A 26,579-nucleotide genomic window follows, 5' to 3' on the forward strand; every position below is an offset into this window, starting at 1 on the left:
CAGAAAGAGCGTAACCAGCTACAGCTGCTACTACTAGAGGCCACCATCAAAGTGGCAAGTGCAGTTTCCCCAGGCCCTGCTTTCAAGTTACAAGAGGAATTTCCAGATTCTTCTCACTCTTTTGTCCAAGTGTAATTTTTAACTATGACATTGCAGACATTATTTTTTTTTAACTAATTTGCCTTCATGTGATTCTATCCCACTGTATTTGTTTTTCCTCTTTTTTAAAATATCTTTTTGGTTTAACATTTCATTGGCTCCTGCGTGGGTGTACATATGTCTGTGGCCACATGTGGGGATGAAGGTTGCAATAGCATTGTAACTGTTGAAAATAGGGTTTAAAAGGGGTGAAAAAAATAGGGGCTTAAAAGGTGTGGGGAAAAAAAAATGACAGACCTTTAACTAGAGCTGTAATACCAGCCAACACTGTATTATCACATTTTTTATAGCGGGATAGCAATCTACAGCCTGTGGCTTGAGCAGTACCATAAAAATTGAAATACCATGAAATGAATTTTTGTTTATTTACTGTATGATGCTATAGCAATGATGTGTGAATTGGGTCTGTTTACGACAAGCTTTAACAGCTCAAATATCAACTGTTTAATTTAACCTCTGCTGTACATACACATCAGGAAGTGCACAATCCATCTATTGACATATCTATGGATATTTACACTGAGGTCAGAAGGGTGGTTGCAACACATGTAGATAAATGAGAACAAGCTGAAATAGACTTTGTGTGAGCAGCAAAGCCATGAAGTGGCACAGCATTGCTGCAGAAGTAACTATTTAGGGTCCTTGGCAAGCTTATATATTGAGCATTATAGGCCATCCTGTTACAGCATCTCCACTATTGCCATCTCTGGTATTCCTACATGCCCTGCAATCACACACCTGATTGCAGTGTAGACGTACCCTTAATCTACTGTGTAATACCTACTAAGGCCAACATTTGCAGATTTAAGGCTTGAACCCAAGAACACAATTGTTTTATTAATTCAAGTAGTGCCACTGAAGTCATTTGGATACTCATACAAATTTAAACAATGAGAAGTTCTGCAGCACCCTGAAGACTTAACAGATTTCTTTGGGCATAAGGGCTTATGGGTAAAATACCACTTTATCAGATAGGTTTTAGTCCATGAAACCTTATACTAAAATAAATTTGTTAGTCTTTAAGGTGCCACATGACTCCTTGCTGTTTTTGTGTATACAGATAAACATAGCTATGCCTCAGATACTTGTCATGTTAATAAAATATTGAAATATTTTCAGGATCAAGGGCTTTGATAGCTACCACACTTGAAATCATACTTAGGCGCTTAGATAAAATTGTCCTGATTTCCAGAATCACTGATCACTGCACTTCCCATAGAGGTTGGTGGGATCTGTGAATGATCAACCAATTTCCAAAGTCAGGGTACTTATTTGGTATCTTAATTATGATTTTAGGCAGTAGACTTTAGACAACTATATCTGCAGTTGTGGGCCTTGTTTTTAGCATCCCAAATACCATTAAAGGCTTAGATGAATTGAACTTATGATATGCCCAGGATGCAGACAACATGACCTAATAGTTAGAGTAGGAGTAAGGAACCATGCCAGGTCAGGTTACTGGGAAATCATAATCTGTGATTTTCAGAAACTGTGATGGGGATGGTTAGGTTTAGTGGTTAGAGCAAGACTCAGGAGCTAAAGGCAGAGCTGGAGTGAGGCAGGAGGAAAACCATGACTGGAGCAAATTAAACCTTGGGAAATTCGTTACCACTTTCAGGCAAAAGCAACCCCTGAAGTGACACCAAGCAGATTGAACTGCTGTTCTGGTAACATACAAAAATCTGCAGGAGAACACATCAGTCTCATTGGACACTTAGGCTACGTCTACACGTGCAGCCAACATCGAAATAGTCTGTTTCGATGAATAACGTCTACACGTCCTCCAGGGCTGGCAACGTCGATGTTCAACTTCGACGTTGCTCAGCCCAACATCAAAATAGGCGCAGCGAGGGAACGTCTACACGTCAAAGTAGCACACATTGAAATAGGGATGCCAGGCACAGCTGCAGACAGGGTCACAGGGCGGACTCAACAGCAAGCCGCTCCCTTAAAGGGCCCCTCCCAGACACAGTTGCACTAAACAACACAAGATACACAGAGCTGACAACTGGTTGCAGACCCTGTGCCTGCAGCATAGATCCCCAGCTGCCGCAGAAGCAGCCAGAAGCCCTGGGCTAAGGGCTGCTGCCCACGGTGGCCATAGAGCCCCACAGGGGCTGGAGAGAGAGCATCTCTCAACCCCCCAGCTGATGGCCGCCATGGAGGACCCAGCAATTTCGACGTTGCGGGACGCGGATCGTCTACACGGTCCCTACTTCGACGTTGAACGTCGAAGTAGGGCGCTATTCCTATCTCCTCATGGGGTTAGCGACTTCGACGTCTCGCCGCCTAACGTCGAAGTTGGTGCCGCTACTTCGAAGTAGCGTGCACGTGTAGACGCAGCTTTAGTAACAGATTTAAAAGTAGCCACCTGCAACAAAAAAAAACTTCAAAAACAGTCTCCAAAGAGAAACTGCTGATCTACAATTGATTTGCAAATTTGACAAGATCAGTCAATGGTTGAAAAGAGACTGGGAGTGGCCAGCCAACTACAAAAGTAGTTTCTCCACTCTTGTTTTTCACACCTCCACATTAGCTGCTGGAAGAGGGCTACACACTCCCAGACTGTATGACCTCATCAACTCTGGCCTTGCTCTTGATTGGGAATCCCTCCTTTTCTATGAGCCCAAATAATTAGATCTGCTTCTGGAATCTCCACTCCAATGCATCTGAGGAAGTGGGTCTTTAACCACAAAACTTTGTGCTCCAAAATATCTGTTAGTGTATAAGGTGCAACAGGACTTCTCATTGTTCTTCCTATGTGTCTTATATAACTGGTTTGAGAGTCACAAGACTGGTCTCTGCCTTGTGTTTTGGCTAGAGCCCACCACAGGAATGACTCATAATGTTACTCTCATAGCTCCAGAGAGCAAACCAAGAATCAGGTGCCAAGAAGCAGCCAGAGTTAAGTTACCAGGAGTTGAGAGTCAAGCAGTTAGAGCAAGTAGCATAAGTGAGGCAGAGCTGAGCAGAGGAAAACCCAGTTGCACAGATATCTTACTGTTCCTCTGCTTGCAGGAAACTAATCAGGAATGCTGGAGCTGCTGCAATCAGATCACAAGGTTTGTGTCCTCAGTCAGAGATGAGTTTCTGACAACTGTCAGCAGACGAAAGGCATGGGTGGAGGATATCTGAGGTAAGCAAAGGAAATGCAATCTTTGGATCCTAATGCTCAACCCTTCCGTGCCTCCAAGTCTTTTCTGATCAGTCCTACAGGATGTCAGAGCAGGCTATGGCAGCCTGGTGAGTCTTCCTCCAGATGGGTCTAGCAATTGAAAAGTGAAAAGGCTTCCAGATTGCCAGATCTATTAGCATAATATTGAAAATATGAAAGAGCCAGTAAGTGGTAATTAAGCCATTTAACAGGTACTCACCAACCTAGAGGTTTTCTGCTCCAGACGGGCAACAGCCGCATCTCCCTGAGACGTACACAACTTGACTGAACATACCTCAAGAGTTTACTGTATTTGATTAACTAGTTTTAAAGGAACTTTCCACTAAAATCAGTAACTTAGTACAATATAAAATATTTTGTTATGCTTAAAGTCTTTGGAAACATTTTAACAAACATGATGAAATTTCATAAACATGTCTATTAGGGAAATCACACAAAATAAATTTGTTTCCTTTTTTCCGAAAAAGCAATGAACATTATTGCTATGAACACACTAAAGTGCTCTGAGTGATTACATTTAAAATGTTTTTGTTTCTGTGTGTTAATATGCAGTAATCTGGAATGATTATTTTATGAAGGCTTAAGAGTACATTTAAAATATAAAATAAGTTTAGAAATACTGATTAAAAATGTAAGACAGTGGAGCGCTGAACCATAATGTTAAAGTTGTCTTCAGGATGATAGCTGACTTTGCCCTTACTCCTGTTTTTTTTGTTTGTTTCAAAAAATACTCTAACAAACTTCAGAATATATCAAGAAACCTGTGACTGGCATTCTTTAATCTGAAATTTAGTGCTTTTAATTAGGTACCTTCTACATGTCCAATCTTCACAGTCTAGTATGCAGTGAAAAATATGCTCCAATTTCTTTAAAAAAAACTTGTCATTTGCTTCATCTGGGTTCAGGGATTTGGCTGGACAAGTGAGCAGAGAGAAGGGAAGAGAAGAGGGAAAAGTGGAAAGGAGGTAGGGCCTGGGCAGTGCAGGGATGGCATATGGGTGGAGTCACAGGCTAAGGAGTTTGTCTTCACAAGCAGCTGTTTCACCCACTGCCCACAGTGGCAGGTAAGAATTAACTAGAAACGTAAGAGTCCAGTGGACCAGCATTTAACTCCTGTTACTTACTTACTGCTGTGATCACGTGGGCATGAGTGGAGCCAAGACTTTGCTCATGTACCCAGCTCTGTTCCTTGTGTCCCAACATGGTCTGAACAGCTGAGCTGTATGGAAATAGGCAGGGAAATACGTTACAGACGATTTCTCATCACCACTCTAACAGTGGAGGACTCTATTCATCTAAGGCTAAGTCTGTACTGCTAAGTTTTGTTGCTCAAAACTGCCTTTTGGTGACAAAAAAGTGAGAAAACATACACTGCAATGTGACCTTTGATAGGAAAATGTCTGATTTTAGCAGTAAAAAACTTCTACCGCTAAAGGAAAAACTTTTTTCTTTTCCCCTCCCTTTAGAGTTGACAGAGAGACAATATGGACACTGCTGTTCATTTTATTGACACAACTAGTTTCCCCCACTGGCCTATATTACTTGCCCTGATGGCTCTCCTCCGAGTTTTAAGCTCTGCTGCCCAGCAGGCATATGCCCATCTCCTTTCACAGCTTTGAAAAGTACCTGACAGTTTAGAGTGCTGCTCCCTTTGGGGAACAAACAAAGTGCAAATCATTGGACTGCTCCTGTTCTGCCCTTCGCTAGGAACACAGCAGGAGGCAGAAAGCTGCTGCAGGAGGAGGGTGACAGATTACTGTGCTGCTCTGACATTCCTCAGCAGGGAGAGCTTCTGATGCCACAGCACCTATCAGCTGAGAAGGCTGTGGGGAAGCTCAGGGAATTCTAAGAGATGCGGTGATCAGGTCTGGCTTCCCTGGGGATTGTGGGGGATTGTGGGGGATTACATACCCACAATGCATCGATCACGCTGTCAATGATGGTGCCTGCAAAGTGGACGTGATCTGTCGACAGAAGGCACAAGTGTGAATGCACTTGGGTGACTTTTGTTTGGGGGATTTGGGGCTGTCGACACAGGTGTGTCAACAAAACTTGGTAGATAGGCTAGGCCCAAATAGATGGCTGTCATTTCCTTAGTCATCTCCAGCACCAGAGGTCATTACGGTGTCTGTGAGTAGTACATGTAATTTACTGTCCCTTGCTCAGGACTGTGCCTAAAGGCACAACTGAGCCTTATGAGTGCACTAATTTTAACAACCGATTTAGAAATAATTTGTGATTTGGAATCTGTGAATGTGTGTGCCAGGAGAATGTCCGTAGGAGCTGTCATTAATGGGGGAAGAGTCTAGTTTCATGGATTCATTATGTGAAACAAGTCTTGAAGTATATGCGTAGCCATTGGTATAGATTTGGGTAATGATAATCACTCCTGTTTAAATCATGTAAATTGAACCGTCATACCATGTGATGTATGCTCTATAAGGCTGCGTCTACACGTGCACGCTACTTCGAAGTAGCGGCAGTAACTTCGAAATAGCGCCCGTCACGTCTACACGTGTTGGGCGCTATTTCGAAGTTGAAATCGACGTTAGGCGGCGAGACGTCGAAGTCGCTAACCCCATGAGCGGATGGGAATAGCGCCCTACTTCGACGTTCAACATCAAAGTAGGGACGTGTAGACGATCCGCGTCCCGCAACATCGAAATAGCGGGGTCCTCCATGGCGGCCATCAGCTGGGGGGTTGAGAGATACTCTCTCTCCAGCCCTTGCAGGGCTCTGTGGTCACCGTGGGCAGCAGCCCTTAGCCCAGGGCTTCTGGCTGCTGCTGCTGCAGCTGGGGGTCCGTGCTGCATATACAGGGTCTGCAACTAGTTGTTGGCTCTGTGTATCTTGCACTGTTTAATGAAAGTGTGTCTGGGAGGGGCCCTTTAAGGGAGCGACTTGCTGTTGAGTCCGCCCCGTGACCCTGTCTGCAGCTGTGCCTGGCTCCCTTATTTCGATGTGTGCTACTTTGCCGTGTAGACGTTCCCTCGCTGTGCCTATTTCGATGTTGGGCTGAGCAACGTCGAAGTTGAACATCGACGTTGCCAGCCCTGGAGGACGTGTAGACGTTATTCATCGAAATAGCCTATTTCGATGTCGCAACATCGAAATAAGCTATTTCGAAATTGGGTGCACGTGTAGACGTAGCCTAAATGTTTATAATAAAACAGCCAAATACTGGTCCCATAGAAGTCAGTGGGAGATTCCAGTGGGAAAAATTCAGTAGCTAGTAATATTTTCATTTCAGTAGTGCTAGATATTTCCTCAAGCTATCTACCTAGAAAAACCCTTTTTTTAAAAAAAAATCTCTTCTTAAAAGCTGCATTGGTCGTGTTCCATGTTACAAATGAAAATTGCTTTATTAATTTAAATAAAATTTACTTTACAATTCAAATTTTTGGTTCTTTGAAAAGGACCATAATGAGATTATTTTGTGTTTGTGCTTTTGCTTTTTTCTTTACTAGATCAGATAAGAAACACATGCTGTAATGCAAGGTTACATCAGAAATCTCTCTCTTTTTTTTTTATTTTGGTTTTTGTTTTTGCAGGGGAGAAAGGGGAGAGGAAAAGGGGCTTGCTTTTCCTTGCATCAGAAGATGGATTAGTTCAGTACTATATTCTCTGGTAACAATTTTAATTTGGGGTTTCTTTTTGCCGGTACTTTGGGGCAGACTTTGAACTAGTATAAATGACAGAGCTCCTTTGACTGGATGGAGCAGTACCGATTGACACCAGGGAAGAATATGTTGAATCTTTATAGACTGAATTTGAATGTATGTAAAGCATCCTCAAAGCAGATGATGAAAAAAAATGCCCTTTCCTTCAGTAGCTCTATTTTTACACAGCTTTTTGACTGAGTAAACTTTCATCTCTCTCATTTAAAACTCATTGACCCAAAATCAACTTTTAGCTTCATTAACAGCTATAGAAATCGCCTGTGGTGAGATGCTGAATGTTTTAAATCAATGGGTTAAATTATTCCCTTAGTTATAGCACTGTAACAAACTGCACTGATGTTCATACAATTCCTTTTGTTTTACATCAGTATACATGAGAGCAAAAATTGGTCCACTGTTTGACTGAAGTACTAAATATTTTACTGAGAGTTATAAATGACAATTAACACCGTTTTCATAGGCAGCAGTAAAAAATACTAAGTCTTCAGAATTACAACTAAATAACAAAACTTTGTCGTAAGTACTGCAGAAGATGAACTTTGTATGAGGACAACTTTTGGAAATTGTCCCTGTTCACAGTGCACTGCTGACTTCTAAAGGTGCTACTCCAGAGGTCTAGTAAGGTGAGAGATATTTACTAAAAGGAACTCTAAGTATTTTTAGTGGTTGCATATAGTGAATGAATGTCAGGTGACACTAAGCAATGCCATTCTTTTATCTTTTTAACAAAAGGAAATCTTTGGATGGATTCATTAAGATTCAGTTCCAAGAGTTCATTTTCCACATTCTTTCAAAAGAAAAAAAAAACAATAGAAAAAATTTCAACCTTTAGTCTTAAGACACCTATAATAGATGAAATTATAAAAATAGGTAGCACCTACATTACAAATGGCTTTTTATATATTTTGCAAATTGTTATCAGTTTTACACTGTTGCTGAGTTGAGCTTTTCCCAGTGATTGGGATATTTTTCCCATTGCTGTGATCTTGCCATCCTAATTGTCCCTGTGGTTATTATTCAGAGATCAAGAGACACAACAGGGTGAGTTTTAACTTGTGCTTTTACTTTACAGGTATGAGGCCTGTTACACATTAGAATATCAAGATGTTGCCTAAAGTTTAAAGATGTCTGATTCTGATTTCTTGTATGTGTCTGTATTTTATATGTATTGAGCAGAAAAAAATACATGAAGATGAAATATCTTAAATCCATCTAAACAGCTTGTAAATTTGCAAATATTTAGAAATATTGGTTATATATTTCTAAGCATTTTTATCTAAACTCAATACTCTGATGCTGAACCCATTTATTTCTTATTTTAAAATAGGGAAGAAGATTTTTAAGCTTTCATTTAAGTTACAACTTTCAAAAATGTTTAACATAAAATCTACTTATAGACAAAGATGTTCACAAGATACTGCAGAAACAGTAGTTAAAGCATAATTGCAATTAGTATAGAAACAGCACAGAATGAAATGGAGGTACTTATACATATTCATGACAATTTTGGGAAGTCAAACAATCAACCAAATCTACATTTTTTGTTATAAAACATTCATTACCATCAGATGCAAAAATAATTTCTAAGCTTTTGCAGAAGTTTTCTGAGGGGGTTGCTTGACTTTGCTATTAAAATCAGTCTAAAATTATGTTTTATGTAAGCACCTCATTAGGGCTATCTCTGATTATACAACATAGATGAAAGCCATGGGCTGAACTATACCATATCAAAGTAATAGCGCTCTGACCATATAACACTCATGGGTAATACAATACATAAAATATGTGCTTAGGAATGAGCAGCAGGAAAAAAAAAGCTGATGTTACACTTTTGGACTCTTTGGCTATATCTACACAAGAGGCTTTTCCTGGCAAAACCGGGCTTTTCTCGGGGAAAAAAACATGGGGCATCTACATGCAAAATGTGCTTTGTTGACAAACCTCAGCTCATTTGCTGGCAGAATTATACTTCTCCTCTTTCAGGTATAACACCTCTCTTGACAGTGTTCTGTCAAGAAAACTGATGGGCAGAAGCTCTGGGGCCCTTTTGTCAACAGACAGGGCTTCCATTTCACCTGGCAGTCCTGTTTGCAGAGCTTCTGCTCAGCTGTTCTGTTGAGAGAGGGTTGGGCAGTCTGGCTGCTCTCTCTCAACAAAGTGGATTGGTCTTTTGAGCTGCTTTTATATATAGGCATAATTTGTCAATAGAAGCTTTGCCAAGAGAAGAGGTATAGCTCAGTAGTTTGAGCATTGGGCTGCTAAACCCAGGGTTATGAACTCAGCCCTTGCAGGGGGCCAATTTGGGGAAAGTAGATCTATTTTTTTTAAAGGGGGCATGGAGAATGGTGCTTGGTCCTGCCAACAGGGTAGGGGACCAGACTCCATGACCTCTCAAGGTCCTTTCCAGTTCTATGAGATGTGTATCTCTATATATTATATTAAATCCCTTCTGACAGTCAGTTCTGTCAACAGGTACTTCTAGTGTAGATGTAACCATCGTGTTTTATTTCTAGTTTCTACTATTTTGTGTACTATTTTCAGTATAATCATTTACTAATTATCACTTGTTCTTAGAAGACAAAACTCTCTAGTGTAGATGTAGCCACTCTGTATGACCCTCTAACTCCCTTTCTGGGCAACAAATATTGCCTGAGAGAAGAAAGTAGAATTATATGAGGCATGAGGATGGCAGTTAAATCAGACTGAGAAGAAGGAAGCAATCCTTGTGACCCTTTCTCCAAATGGCAAATGGAGTCATTGACACCCGGGAGGTGAGTGGAGCTTTGGGTCATTGGGAAATCAAGAACTTGAGCTAAAAGTTCTGTACCCCTCTGCAGCAAACCTGAAAAAAAAATTCTGTATGCTTGAATGGATCACCCATGTTTTGGTATAATGATTTGAACAATATATGTAGCAATGAACATGATTCTGAGTTAATGGTGCAGCATATTTTAAATCGGCTTTCAGGGCACTGAGGCAGAAAGTGAAATTCTGTTAATAGCAGAAATGATTATTTATTTAACGTGAACAAAGGGAAGAATTGACTATAAATTTAAAGAGAAGCTAAAAAAATCAATAAAAATTATACACATTTTCCTCATTGCTATTTGATTGCTGAAATGTTACAAAAGTAGGTTATTGCTGCTCAATATGAATTGAGTTGATTCAAGAAGCAAATTTTTCTCACAGAAAAATAAATGTTGGAAATAAGGGGTAGGCAGGATTTAAAATAGAATGATTTTAACACTAAACACGCCTGCCTACTTTGCTATTCCCGTCTGCTGACAGGAGTAAAGGGATTTCAAAATGTGTGGGATCCTTTCGAAAAGGACCGCCATGTAGCCGCACTGAGCTGCGAGCATTCGAAAGCAGCACTTTCGAAGTGCCACGGCCGGAAGCATCCTGATGCTAATGAGGTGCTGAATATTCAATTCAGGGCCTTATTAGTAATCTTCGAATTGGCCAGTTGCATGGCCATTTCGAAGTTTTGGCCAAGTGTGGCCACAGCCAAAATGTCTGGGAATAGAAAGCTGAAATTTTATCTACTATAGCTCTCATTGGCACTGAACCAGAGCACACCAAAGCCACAGAAAGACTCCCACTTACTTTTTTAACAACTAACTCCAAAGTTACAAAGAACAACTAAAGAAGTCGCATGAGGATGTAGATGAATATGACAATGAGAAAATGGTTAGCAACTGTTTCTGAAACACTGGAATGAACCACAGAATAAATCCAAGCTTAAATGAAGAACTTGGGATACTATTTGAACTTGACATGGGAAGACATAAGTTACTTTTCCACTTTCCAGAGGTAATGAAATTGACAAAACAATGGATTCAACTGTGTATAGATATTAATGCTGTACTTTTTAAAAACAGTAACCCCCCTCCCCCACCAGCACCCCAATTTACACTTGCTGGAACCAGGAAACTGACCAGTGCTGTTCTTCTGCTTAGTTTCCTGGCTTCTGGGACTGGACGGGAGCTGGGAACCAGACTGCCAGCTCATTCCTGTTCCCCGCCACTCGTTGGAACCAAGAAATTGACCAGAGCAGCAGCACTGGTCATTTTCCCAGCTCCTGCAAGTGGAAGGGAGCCATGAGCCAGGCTGTCACCTGCTTCCCCTCTCCCTGCCACTCCCGATTTTGACTCGTGTTATTGCAACTAACGTGTATATCGAAATCGTGTAAGTTGGGGGGTCTAATGTATGGAGTGCTGTTGATCCCAGGGTATTAGAGAGGTGAAATATCTTTTATTGGAATAATATGTATTGGTAAGTGAGACAAGCTTATGAGCTTTCAAAGAGCTCTTCTCCAACTTTGTTAAGAGAAGATCTGTATAAGCTTGATAGCTTTCGTTTCTCACTGGCCAAAGTTGGCCCAATAAAATGTATTTTGCCAATTACTTGTCTCTCAGGCCGTGTCTACACTAGCCCCAAACTTCGAAATGGCCATGCAAATGGCCATTTCGAAGTTTACAAATGAAGCGCTGAAATGCATATTCAGCACTTCTTTAGCATGCGGGCGGCTGCGGCACTTCGAAATTGACACGGCTTGCCGCCACGCGGCTCGTCCCCATGGGGCTTCTTTTCGAAAGGATCCCGCCTACTTTGATGTCCCCTTATTCCTATGAGCTGATGGGAATAAGGGTTCTTCAAAGTAGGAGGGGTCCTTTCTAAAAGGAGCCCCGTCGAGACGAGCCGCGTGGCGGCAAGCCATGTCAATTTCGAAGTGCTGCGGCCACCCGCATGCTAAAGAAGCGCTGAATATGCATTTCAGAGCTTCATTAGTAAATTTCAAAATGGCCATTTGTATGGCCATTTCGAAGTTTGGGGCTAGTGTAGATGTAGCCTCAGATACGTTATGATTTTTAAGAAAAAAATTAAATCAAATATTTATTTTTGGACAGGTACAACCCAAACGAGAATATTCAGATTTGAATCAGTTCAACAAATATTCCATTTCAAGTCAATTCAACACTGAATTGCTTTTCCATGTTCTGGGTAAATTGCTCCCAAGCCTTTGCTATTCAGGCTCTCCCATAATTCAGTAGAGTCCTCCCTCTAACAGAATGGTGTGGTGCATCATGGGAGTCTGGAGATTGTTGGCAAATTATGGTCTAGCCAGGGCATAAGGACCAGAGGGGAAAACTGGGGCATCAGACTGGGGAATAACAGATCCCATGAGGCAATTGCCAGAATCTAGAAATACAATTTAACACTGAACTGACCCAAAACAATATGTATGTGTCCACACGGCAGTTATTTCAGAATAATGGCCGTTATTCAAAAATAACTTTGAGCATCTGCACAACACAAATGCTTTTTCAAAATAATTTCAGAAGAGCAGACAGCTGATTTTGAATTTGGTAAACCTTATTGGGTGAATAGGGGCTGTGTAGATGGGAAATAAGGGCTATTTTGAAATAAAGCTATAGCACATCCAAAGGCTGTTATCTAAAATAGGGTTGATTGTGTCTCGCTACTATATTTTGAAATACAGTAGCTTAGTGCTATTTTGATGCACATTTTTTTGTGTAGATGCATTATTTTGAAATAAGCTATTCCAGAAAATCTCTTTCTCTGTATCTACACTAGCCCCCACTTTTGGAGGGGGCATGTTAATGAGGCAGTTCAGAAGATGGTAATGAGTTACTGACATGAAAATGCAGCACCTCATTAGCATAATGGCAGTTGTGCACGATGTGATAGTGCCACTTTCAGAATGCCACTGCACATGTAGACTTTCGAAAGGACCACCCTGACTTCAAAAACTCCTTTTTCCTGTCTGGTTTTAGGAAGAAGGGGCTTTCAAAGTCAGGGGGTTCTTTCGAAAGGCCCCCTTCTACAAGGGCAGCGGCATTCTAAAAGTGGTGATTTTGAATCCTACTCAGTTGCCGTTATGCTAATGAGGTGCTGCATATTCAGGTCAGCACCTCATTAACATCTTCCGAACTACCTCATTAACATGCCCCCTCCAAAAGGGAGGGAGGGGCTAATGTAGATACAGCCTACCAGAATAGCTTATTTCAAAATAATGCTATTGTGTTGACATAGCCTGAAAAAGGACAGGCACCAACACTTCCAAAACCAAGGACAATTGTGAGAAAATAAGCTGTGTTTAACAAATAAGTAAGCAACCACTACTTAGCTCCTAGAGACAGTGACAAAATTTCATCCACTTTTTGAAATCCTGCTCTGTTGTGAAATGTTGCCTAGAGAGGTGGTGGATTCTCCATCCCTCGAGGTTTTTAAGTCCCAGCTTGACAAGGTCCTGGCTGGGATGACTTAGTGGGGTTTGATCCCACTTGAAGGAGGGGGCTGGACTAGATGACCTCCTGAGGTCCCTTCCAGCCCTGTGATTCTATGATCTACCTCTTTTAATTTGTTCATCTTCTTTATCCCCACCATCTGGAGCTTCACTCTCATTAATGCAACATGTCCATTTTATAATGAATTGCAAGTTACTTTGCAATAACGTAGACAGCAAGCACTTCGAGGTTTAAACCACTATTCTGTTATAATTGTACAGGGTCTAGTACAGGGGGGTTCTCTCGTGAGTCAAGACTCAATACGTACAAAAATATACATACAAATATATGTGGTTTTTAAATTTTAAATGCATGTATTTATTGCTATGTCCATACTAAAATACTTCCTGCTGAGCGATAAAAATAACAATAGGTAACGTGAAAATGTTTCAGATGATTCAACACCTAATGTAATGGTTCCTAAGTATAAATAGTGTTTCCTTGTCATATGCATTTAACTCTTTATGTACCTGACACTATGTACTAACCTAACAAGAGTTCTCATATTTGTTATATTGTCAGACTCAATGTTTTTCTACTGGTGTAGTGTAAACCCAGAATATTTTTATGGCATTGGACTGGAAAATACATCTATTTTTGGGAGTTTTTTTAAATATTTATTTCTCATGTTATTAAAAAGTATTGAAACAATGAAAATATAAATAAAATTAATTAAAATCAGTGTTAATACTAACTCAGACATCAAAAATGTATGTCATACTTAAAATTAACATAGGGGAAGTCCTATTCAATAGGATTCAATGAGTGCTTAAGGTTAAATCTCTGTAAACAATTGCAGAATTAGGACTGTAGTTTGTGGACAGCTGTCCTCCAACTGAAGTCGATCACTGTCTGAGGATCCATAGGTATAGTTCCCATAGCTCATCTTATCCTAAATGAAGACAGATGGCAAAAGATGAGAAAAGATTCCAGATGATGCCATCCAGTGCAGATAGATTACTGCCTTACACCCAAGACATGTGTCCAGCCACTATGACTTGTCCACATTAGCCTTTTTATCCTCTAAAATTATCTACTTTTGCTATCACTGACTTCACTACAAATTGTAGCAATACACAGCAAGCAAACAAGGTTCTGGCAACCGTTACGGTTTTAGCCAGTATTGTCTTGCTGTTTTTGTCTTCTTTTAGAAATGATGACATGTAGGAACTAGCCTTAGATTGTAAGCGCTTACAGGCATGAGTTGATTTACCCTCCAAGCAGTGCCCCACTTCTCGTAGACATTGTATAGACGTCAACCTCTGTCACATAGCAGAGTACCCACGACTTCTAGCCTTCCCCACCCCTTGCTGCTGAAAGTTTGATGATGACCAACTTTGTCACTTCTGCTGCTTAGTGGCTCAGAAACTAGTTGGTCCTGAGAGCAAATCAATTTCAGGCCAATCTAATTTTACAGAGGGAGTCAAGGTGGAGGGAGATCCTGCTTTGTGGTAGTAGAATTTTGACAGTTTCAACTTTAGCTCTCGTTTGAAATCCAAAAATAGTAAGACTGCCTCTGCTCAGGCCATAATACTTGCTAACATGCAGTGATATTCTGAAATGTCACCATTCTGACATGGTGTACATCTTGCTGTCACACTCAAAGGCATGTCCAACAATTTCAGAAAACGAACTCACAAATCCATGGTACTATCTTTTATTAGGTTAAGTTATTTTTATGAGCGTAGTAGAACACTGGATACATGGAACTACTGTTACGGTATTATTTCTCAGTAGTGTGATGTTGCTTCTCAGAGCTGTAATATACTACAGCATGCAACATTTTGCCTCGCCTCTTGAATGCTGTTTTATAGGATCAGTTGTTATGTTTTTTCTAATTCCCATTTTCTACTCTAGGAAATTCATTCCTAATCCCATTAACACTATTTCATTTTTGCTTCAGAAAATCTATTCAAAAGTCATTAATAATCTTTAGGATATATTCTTCTTCCTTACTCATCTCTGTTGGAATGTTTTTTAGTTACCTTATTCTGTTATAAATTCGTATAATTTGGGGTATGTGACTTGCACAGAATTTTTTAGTTATTTTGAATTCTCTTTATTATTTTACTAATTTTCTTTTTTAAATTGATTCTTTAGTCCCTTGGAAAAACTTTGTTTTCTTGCTGCTATTCAATATTGCCTACCTTTCTTTACTAGTTTCTTGCATTTTTATGGTAATTAGATTTAACTTGAATGAACATATTCTAGATAGTATCTTCTGTAACAGAACTTTAATGTTTTTCTATAACTGCAGGTTTTTCTGGAAATTATAAGTTCAAAGTGAACAAGCACTACTACTTCCTTTACCTGTCTGCATTCTCATTTACTATATTTCAGAAGCATTTCTTATGTGTTCTACTGTCCCATTGGAATCTAAATTTAAGAGTGCTTCTATTTTATTTATCAATCACATGTAACAACAAAAAACAGCAGTCATGTAGCACTTTAAAGACTAATATTTTGTTTTGTTAGAATACAGACTAACATGGCTACCTCTCTTTTACCAGTCAAGCATTGATCACCTTTCTGCGAAAACACTGTTTGAACACGATATAGGTAAAGCAGGCTGTGACAGATGATATGAACACTTGAAAGAGCCTAACATTATTGCATCAACTTCATAAAAGTTTAGGGGTGAGGGATTATAATTTGGCTCCATGGGGAAGTTATAGGATTTTTTTACATGAATTAAAATCATTGGGAAAGGGGGGAAATTAATGCAAATCCCTACATAGGTAGTGAGTCTGGAGAAGTCTCAGTCCTGAGAGAAATTGCATAGACTAGCTCGACCTGTTTGAAGAAGCCTGGCAAACAATAAAATGAAAATCTATAAAGTGACAAGCCTGGCAGAGCAAAGGAGGGCACTTCCCTTCAATCCAAGGAAAGACATGAAGCAGGGATTTGAGGACTAGGCCTGCAAGGGAAGAACCATCAAGTATCCTGAAACAAGTGAGAGTCTCTTTGAAGAGGATGGGTGAGCGAGACATGCAAGTAAAAGCTATTTTGTTCTTTTATTTTTATTTTGTAATGCTTTGTTCTGAAAGAATAGTGCTTGCCTATAGAAAGGAAACTGAACATTAGTTAACCCTATATTGACACTGAGAGGCCAGGACTTCAGGTGCTGAACTACAGTTGGACTTGCTAAAATGATTGCAGTGAATTGCAGGAGGAATTATGGCCCAGATCCTTGGCTTAGGCAGAGACATGTAGGACTCCACCCCCAAAACGTGAAGGCTAGAGGCCTGAGCATGGCCACATGGGAGAAGGGGGCCATAAGGAGCAGTGTGTCCCAGACTTTGCATTAGAGAGGTATCCCAAACCCTAGGTGTTTAAATTATTGGTGTAATGGTCTATGCACAGGGTCTCCCTGCTGCTCAGATTTTGCCCATCTGTTCTGGGTGCTGAGAGTAGCTGCAGTCCTATGCAGTGGATCTCAATGCCATTCACTCACATTTGGTGTCCCCCGCTCACAGATTTCAATTCGTTAAAATGTCACTCCAGGCACTCATCTGAATATTTAATCACATTCTCCTATCATGGTGTATTACCTTGTGGGAGTTACAGCTTGTGAGTAACTGCTGACCTTGGAAGGCTGCTCTAGAACTTCACTTTTCCAAGGGTTAGAAATCTTTATGTAATTTCAAGCCTAAATCTGTTCATTGCAAGTTTATAGCCATTTGTTCCTGCATCCACACTGGTACTTAAATAATTCCTCTCCCTCCCTGACATTTATCCCTCTGGTGTAATTGTAGAAAACAATGATATCCCCCACCCCCTCCGACACACACATCTTCTTTTGATTACACTAAAAAAGTCAAGCTCTTGGAATCTTCACTTATAAGGCAGGTTTTTCCTTTCCTCCGATCATCTGAGTAGCTCTTATCTGTACTTAGTCCAGTTTGAATTAATCTTAAACTTGATGAGAGTTAATACAAGTATACGCTCATAAACAGGTTAATCAGCCCCTTAGCTCACAGAGGTAGATGCAAGGGGTCATAGCGTGAGACTCAAGGAGTTCAATCCATTTAGCTTAGCCAAGGAATAAATATAAGTCTATAAGTACCTACATAGAGAACAAACATTTATTACATTTCTAATTAACAGAAAAAGGTATAACACAATCTGGTCAGTGGAAAGTGAAGCTAAACAAATTCAGACCACTAATAAAGGTACAAATATTTTAAACAGTGGAAAGTATTAACTATTGGAACAGTGAACCATCATGGTGGACTCTCCATCGCTGAAAAATTTAAAATCAAGATTGGATTTTTTTCTAACTGTTATGTTCTGGGAATTTTGGGGAGAAATTCTATTCCTTGTGTTTTTCAGAAGGTGCACCCAGATGATCACAATGGTCCCTTCCAGCTTGGAATCTAAGAAAAGGCTCTTTGGTTTGGTGAAACTCATTTTTAGCTCCCTTTGACCTGTCGTTTTTGCCATGATGTTTGCCTTTATTATATTTTGAATGTGTCTCTCAATAGCATGTTATCAGCAAAATCTAGTTCTTCTTGGCACTTGCCATCTAAATAGCCTATACACTTATTATGCAGACTTTGGAAGTGCTAAAGAGAAGAAAGAAAATACAGCCCTATTTCATGCCAGTGTCCATGGTCAACAACTCTGTTGCCAGTTTCATCACAGTTATGTTGCCCTTTGAATTTCTGTACATCAACTTGATTACATTGACTTTATCTGGAATTCCAACAGACTGAAGAATATCTCACAATGTATACTTATAAACCTTTCGAAAACCAAAATGGAAGCAGGTTGCTGGCATGTAAAATTTAAAAAGTTCATAGAGCAGTTTTGAAATGAAGAGCTGCAGGAAAGCCAACTGGTGCAAAAGATCACATGGTTCAGAAATATCCTTTAGTAGAGGATCTATTAATGGAGATTCTCAATGTCCTATTAAGGAGAGAATAGAAAAAAATAGCTAAAAGACAAGCAGAATCTAATCAGAAACAGTCAAATAAAAAAAATACAGTAAACCCTCAAGAAGCACAATTTTGATTTGCACTTAGCTCACATTAAACTGCCCCCCAGCTTCCAGCCCCTGGCTCCAGCTGGGAGAAACCTCACCATAAGCAGCTGTGTGCCCCCCAGCTGGAAGAAGCCAAAGGCCACATGGCTGCCTTCCCCCATGCCCCCCAAGCAGGGGAAGCAGGCAGCTGGAACTGTGGCAGAGAGCTGCTGCTGCACAGCTTCCCCCGATGTGGAAAGCCAAGGAACAGCAGCGCTCTGCAGAGGCTCCAGCTGCCCACTCCCCCAGCCAGGAGAAATCTGGGGAACTTCCCCCCACCTCTCACCCCCAACATTTGGGCTATGTCTACACTAGCCCAAAACTTCGAAATGGCCATTCAAATGTCCATTTTGAAGTTTACTAATGAAGCGCTGAAATACATATTCAGTGCCTTATTAGAATGCCGGCAGCCGCGGCACTTCGAAATTGACACGGCTTGCTGCCACGCGGCTCGTCCAGACGGGGCTCCTTTTCGTAAGGATCTCAGCCACTTCGAAATCCCCTTATTCCTAACAGCAGATAGGAATAAGGGGATTTTTAAGTTGGTGGGGGTCCTTTTGAAAAGGAGCCCCGTCTGGACGAGCTGCGCGGCAGTGAGCCACGTCAATTTCGAAGTGTCGTGGCTGCCAGCGTTCTAATGAGGCACTGAATATGCATTTCAGTGCTTCATTAGTAAACTTTGAAATGGCCATTTGCATGGCCATTTCGAAGTTTTGGGCTAATGTAGACACAGCCTTGATTTACACAGATGTTACCCAGGATGCAACCTCCACGTAAATTGAAGGATTACTGTACCATTCAATAACATCAGAAAGCAAATATCTAAAAAGTCAGAAGTTTTTAAAGTCCTCAGATACCAATACTAGAAGTCTAAGTAATGGGATGGATGAACTAGACTGCCTCATATTAAATGAGGATATTGATGTAATAGGGATCACAGAAACTTGGTGGAATGAGGATAATCAATGAGACACAGTAATACCACGGTACAAAATCTGTCAGAAAGTCCAAACAAGTAGTGCTGTGGAGGGAGCATCACTATACGTGAGAAAACATGTTGAATCAAATTAAGTGAAAACCTTACAGGAAACAAACTGTATCACCAGAAGCTCTATGGATAGTAATTCCATATTCTGATAATAAGAATATAGCAGTAGGGATATATTACAAACCACCTGACTGAAATGGGGTTAGTGACTGTGAAATGGTCAGGGAAATTTGAGAGTATATTAAAATAAGAAATCTCTATAATAATGGGGTATTTCAACTATTTCTGTATTGACTGTGTACATGTCATCTCAGGAGGGGATGCAGAGATAAAATTTCTTGGCAACTTAAATGACTGCTTCTTGCAGCAGGTGATTAGGGAACCCACAAGAGGAGAGGCTATTCTTGACAATCCTAAATGGAACCCAGGATTTGGTCCAAGAGGTGAATACATCTGGACTGCTTGGAAATAGTGACCATAATATAATTAATTTTAACATCACTCTGGCAGGAAAAGAACTGCAGAAGCCCAACACTGTAGCATTTTGTTTCAGAAAGAGGAACTATACTAAAATGAGGAGGTTAATTACACAGAAATTAAAAAGATACGATGCCAAAAGTGAAATCCCTGCAAGCTGCTTGGAAACTTTTCAAAGACACCATAATAGAGGCTCAACTTAAATATATACCCCATTTAAAAGAAAAGCAAAAAGTGTCACCATGGCTAAACAAAAAGTAAAAGACGTAGCCACACATAAGTAGCCAGACATAATACATCAATTAGAAAGTGGAAGTTAAATCTTAGTGAGGAAAATAAAAAGGAGCATAAACTCTGAAAAATTAAGTGTAAAAATGCAATTAAGAAGGCCAAACAAGGAATTTGAAGAACAGCTAGCCAAAGACTCAAAACCTAAGGTTAAAAAAAAATTGAAATATATCAGACACAGAAATCCTGATTAAAAAAACAAAAAAACAGTATGGCCAATGGATGAGCAAATGCTAAAGGACTATTCAAGGGCTATAACACCAATGGGGAGATACTAAATTAATTTTACATTGGTCTGAGTTGCTGAGGATGTGAGGAAGATTCCCAAATCTGAGTTTTTCTTTTAAAGTGAAAGCCTGAGGAACTTTCCCAGACTGAGGTGTTGTTAGAGGAGATTTTGGAACATAATTGATAAATTAAACATTAATATTTCACTAACATATGTGGCGTCATGAATGAGTGCAGGGAGGGGTTAATTTTCTGAGGTAACCTGAATCCCAGGTGAGTCAATGGACTTAAAGTAATTCTGTTTAAACTGAGAACAATTGCAGTTCCCAGGTCTTTTGTCTGGGAGAAAGACCCAGAGGGGAGATGGTTCCAAAGCAACAGTATTCTGTCTGTCACAAAATCAGCCATAGAAGTGTAAGTACCAAGGAAATGTACAGTTAGACACATTCAGGTTTCTGGTTATTTTAAATTTGGATGGGCTGTGGCTTGTTACTTTGTTTTGTTGTGCTCTTTTGCCTGCTGTTTTATTCCCCCCTCCCTCTTCTGTGTTACTGTTTGACTTGAGATTCTCCTCCTGTAACTTTAAAGCTGAATCCCAGGGAAATATTTTTTTCTGTGTGCAACCCCATGATTTATTTTTCTCCTGTTTTGTGAATAAATCACCTTTTTAAGCAACTTATTTGATTTCTGTGTCCTAAGGAGCATCTGGGCCTCAGACCAATTTATCACCTACTGAATTACAGGTTTCTGTGTCCATCTCTCTCCTGAAGCATGGCTCATAAGCAAGGGATACCCCACAGGAAGACGTCCGAGTGTGTCTTTCTTGGGGTAGAGGTTATTTTTTTCTCACTCGGTGGTGGCAGCTAAACTATCCCTAGGGGCCAGGGAATCTGTGACCCTGGGAACTTTTAAGGTAAAGCCTATTTACAGGCAAGCTGTTTTTTAAGTCTCTGTGGGGTCCCGCTTTCTGCATGCTGAGTGTGGACTGGGGGGAAGCCCCTGACATGGTGGCAGAGTGGTGGGATCATTCTGAAACAGGAGCACAGATCTCAGGATTTTAAAAGGACACTTTTTTCTTTCTTGTTTGTTTTACTGTTTGGGAGTTTTGAATTTTTGTTCTGTTCTGCCTGAGGGGGAAAAAGGCAAAGGCCATTGCAGCTGCAAGCCAGAGAGTTCATACCCAACAGTTTTTTTTTTCCCTAGCTTTTGGAGCAACTGAATAGCAAGGGTAGAATAGCGCAGGAAGCAGCCTGGTGCAAGAATTGAGGACAAACAATTGAGGACAAGAATTGAGGACAAGTAGCTTGGAATCAGTCCCAGACATGAGCCAAGTGGATCAACCAGAGGTAATGGGAGACAGTGAATCTACCCCATCAGACAAGAGGCCTGAGGATGAGAGGCTGCCTTGTTGGAGGCCAACAGTTCTCTAACGTGGAAATGAAGTTCCTCATCCAGGTGGAGGAGAACCATACAGAAGTGCAACGGGTGAAAGCAGAGGTGAAACACACCGAAGCAGAGATGAAACATGCAGAAGCAAAGTGGGAAGAAATTGAACTGGAAAAACTTAAGATGTAGAATCCTCCAGGTATACCACCTGCCTCAACTCCACTCATGGTTTCACACCCCAGAAAACTCACCATGTACCAGGTGGGGGATAATATAGATGAATTCTTTATACATTTTGAGAGAGCCTGTCAAGAGTATGATATTCCTCCTGAGCAGTACATGTTCAAGATAAGATCCCAACTCACTGGCCCCTTAAAAGGAATAGCCACTACAATGCCTGTAGAAAGCATGAACAATTATCACATCTTTAAACAGTAGGCCAAAATTCAAATGGGGTTCAACTCCAGTGAGGCTCACTGCCAGTTCAGAGCCCTAAAGTGGAGAGCAGACCCGCTCTTTTCCCAGCATGCTTATGATACCAACACAGCCACAGAGCCCTGGGTGAAAGGAGCAAAGGCTACTGCTTGGGAAGGGCGATTTTTCCTGGTGAAAGTGGAACAGTTCTTTGACCGTGTTCCTTCTAAGACCGAAATGTACCTCCTAGACACAAATCCTAAATCCACAGATGAAGCGGGGAAGATTGGTATCAACTGAGTGGAAATACGCCATCAAAACAAAGCTCCTAGCAGTTTAGGGAGACAATCCAGGAACCTACTTCACAAGGAAGGACCCTATCTACCCCAAGGGAGACCACAGCCACTCTCTCATCCCACCCCTCCATCCTCCAACCCCTCACCTTGCTCCAATCATTTGCCAGTTGGGCATTGTTTTAAATGCAATAAGACTGGGCATGTAAAGGCCAACTGTCCAAAGAACACCAACAGAGTGCAGTTCATTGCACTGTGATCACACCCTGAGTCCTCAGGCCCAGATGCCTCACAGATATCCCCAGACCAAAGGGAAACTGTGAGCATGGGTGGGAAGAAAGTTATTATGTGGAGAGATAATGGTGCACAGGAGTCTAGCCATATCCAGTCTTGTGAGGTGTGCCAATGACTGGGGAAGTCCCAAGACCAGATCAAGACACCTCTACAGCCACTCCCCATAACAGAGGTCCCATCTCAGCATGTAGCTATGAATATTATGGGTCCTTAACCTAAAAAGACCTCAAGAGGGTAGCAGTTCATACCAACTATTGTGGATTTTGGCACACAATGGTCTGAAGCAGTTGCCCTAGGGAGCATTATGGTCAAGACTGTGTGCCAGGCACTAACTGATATTTTTGTCAGGGTAGGTTGCCCCGCAGAGATCCTCACAGATTCCGGGACTAGTTTCCTAGCCAAGGCTATAAAAAAAACGTTTCTGGGAAGCTCATGAGGTTGCCACTCTATACCATTATCAAACAAATGACCTGGTGGAGAGATTTAATGGAACATTGCAGGCCATGATACCTAAATTTGTGATTGAATGTGCCAGTGATTGGGACTTGGCATTACAACAGCTATTGTTTGCCTACACTGACATCCCGCATCCCAGTCTGGTATTCTCTCCATTTGAACTTGTGTATAGACATGAAGTTAAAGGACCTTTGCAACTGGTAAGGCAAAAATAGGAGAGGATTACTCCTCTTCTAGGGACTAACATTTTGGATTTTGCAAGTTACCTGCAAAATACCCTTAAAAACTCTCTAAAGATGGCTCATGAAAATTTGCAGAAGACTCAGCAAGAGCAGAAGGCCTGGTATGATAAGCATGCCAGGGAGCAATCCTTCAAGGTAGGGGAACAGGTCATAGTCTTGAAGGGCTCCAGACCAACAAGATGGAAGCATCCTGGGATGGGCTATTCACAGTCCAAGAGTGTCTAGGTGCAGTTAATTACCTCATCGCTTTACCCGACCCTGATCTGATGCCTACGGTATATCATGTTAACTCTCTAAAGCCCTTTTAGTCCCATGAAGTTAAAGTCCTTCAGTTTACCGCCCATGAGATGGAAGTTGCTGAATGGCTTGAAGGAGCCTACTATGACTGGAAGGACAAAGGTGGATTTGAAGAGGTAACCCTTTCCATCAACCTTAGCAGGGAGCAGAAAGGGCAGATCGTGTAGCTGTGCACCAAGTACACCCTGATGGTATCAGTCACCCCCAGACAAACAGAAAGGATGGTTCACTCCATGAACACAGGTGACACTCAATCAGTCAGAGTCCAAAACTACCAAATGGCTCCTGCAGCCAAAGCAGTTATAGAGAAGGAGATCAAAGACATGCTAGAGATAGGTGTAATCCGCCCCTCTGACAGTGCATGGGCTTCTCCGGTAGTCCTCATTCCCATACCAGATGGGGAAATTCATTTTTGTATGGACTACTATAAGCTGAATGCTGTAACTTACCCAGATAACTATCCAATGCCACATACAGATGAGCTATTGGAGAAACTGGGAAATGCCCAGTTCATCTCCACCTTAGACTTAACCAAGGGATATTGGCAAGTACCTTTGGATGAAGCAGGCAAGCAATAGTCGGACTTAATTGCCCATGCAGGGCTGTATGAATTCAATGTTCTCCCTTTTGGGATATGCAATGCACTGGCAACCTTCCAAAGACTTGTAGACAGTCTGCTAGTGGGATTTTGTGAATTTGCTATAGCCTATCTGGATGATGTGGCTGTATTCTCTGACACATGGGCAGAACACCTAGATTACCTCCAAGCTGTCTTCCAGCACATAAAGGAGGCAGGTCTGACTATTAAGACTAAAAAATGTCAAATTGGCCTCAATAGCGTAACTTACCTTGGACACCAGGTGGGGCAAGGAACTATCAACCCTCTACAGGCAAAAGTAGAGGTTATTCACAATTGGTTGGAACCAAAATCAAAGAAACAGGTCCAATGCTTCCTAGGCTTGGCTGGGTATTACAAGCAGTTTGTAACCCACTACAGTCAAATCAACGCTCCACTGAGTTGACCAAAAAAAACCAAGTAAATATGATCAAGTGGATTGACCATGTTATCCAACAAAGAGTTCTGAAGGGACTCAAATGTGAAATTGCAGAATTACTAACTATAGCCTATCATTTCAATCATCTTCTATACCCATTGACTGGAGGATAGCTAATGTGAGGCAAATTTTTAAAAAGGGCTCTGAAAGCAATCCTGGCACTTACAGGTTGGTGATCCTGATTTCAGTAATGGCAAACTGTTTGAAAATGTGGTAAAAACAATATTGTCACACATATAGATGAATATAAGTAGTTAGGGGAGAGTCAACATGGTTTTGTAAAGGAAAATCATGCCTTACCAATCTACTAGATTTCTTTGAAGGCCCAACAAGCACATTGACAAGGGGAATATAGTGGATGTAATGCACTTAGATTTTCACAAAGTCTTTACTAAGGCCCCTCTCCAAAGGTTCTTGAGAAAGTATGCTGCCATCTGATAAGAGGTCATGTCTCATCATGGACTAATAGTGGATTAAAAGACAGGAAACAAAGGGCATGTCTAAATGATCAGTTTTCAGAAAGAAGAGAGGTAAATAATGGTGTCTCCCAGGGGTCTATACTGGGACCAGTCCTTTTCAATATAATAATGTGTTCTGGAAAATAGCTCTTTGCAAAAATCCACTCCATGTGCAGCAGCAGTCAAAAAACAAGCAGAATGTCTGAAATAATCAAGAACGAGATGGATGAGTGCTATTCCTTCCCTCTCAGTATTTGTTATCTCTAAAGCCTGAGCAGGAGATATTTTTTCCCTTGTTTAAAGTGTTTATTATCACCTGACAGTCTCACTGATGCCCAGGATTTCAATTCTATACCTGTCCCTGTACATCATAATTTTGACAGCATCCTTCAACTATCACAAGTGGGTTCCAAAGATGATGGAGAGAGATTGTTTTCAGTGGTGACAGATGATAGAACAAGGAACAATGGTCTCAGGTTGTGGTGGGGATCGCAGATCCAGGTTGGAGATCAGAAAAGACTATTTCACGAGGGCAGTGGTAAAGCTCTGCAATGGTTTACCTAGGGAAGTGGTAGAATCTCCTTCAGTGGAGGTCTTTAAGTCCTGTCTTGACAAAGTACTGTCTGGGATGATTTAGTTGATATTGATCTTCCTTTCTGAAGAAGGTTGGACTTGGCTGACTTCCTGAGGTCCCTTCCGATCCTATGATTCTATAATTTGTAATCGTTGATAGTTGTCAACACCTGATCAGCGTTTGTGCCCCAACCCTGTACGCCGCACCGGAAGTAAAAAAGAAGTTTTATGACGTGCTTAGTGCTGCCATAGCGCAAATACCTGCTCGCAAACAACTGTACATTCTGGGTGACTTCAATGCGAGAGTTGGAACCGATCGTGACTCGTGGCCTTCCTGCTTAGGCCACTTCGGTGTGGGAAAAATGAATGAAAATGGTCAGCGTCTTCTCGAACTTTGCACGTACCACAATCTGTGTATCACAAACACATTTTTCCAAACCAAGACACAGCACAGAGTGTCTGGAGACACCCACGCTCAAAACACTGGCATCAACTAGACGTGGTCATCGCTAGACATGATAACCTCAAAAACGTCCTTCTGATACGCAGCTATCATAGTTCTGACTGCGATACAGATCACTCATTAGTGTGCTCCAAACTCAAGGTGATTCCCAAGAAGCTGCACCACTCTAAACCAACTGGAAGGCCCCACATCGATGCCAGAAAGATGGCTAACTCAAAGACAGCTGAAAAGTTCAGAGTGACCCTCGAGGAGAATCTGCGCAGCAACCCTGGGGGTGCCGATGTGACATCCAGATGGCAGCATCTGAGGGATACAATGT

Source organism: Carettochelys insculpta, chromosome 2 (assembly GCF_033958435.1).
Source record: "Carettochelys insculpta isolate YL-2023 chromosome 2, ASM3395843v1, whole genome shotgun sequence".
Classification (NCBI taxonomy): domain Eukaryota; kingdom Metazoa; phylum Chordata; order Testudines; family Carettochelyidae; genus Carettochelys; species Carettochelys insculpta.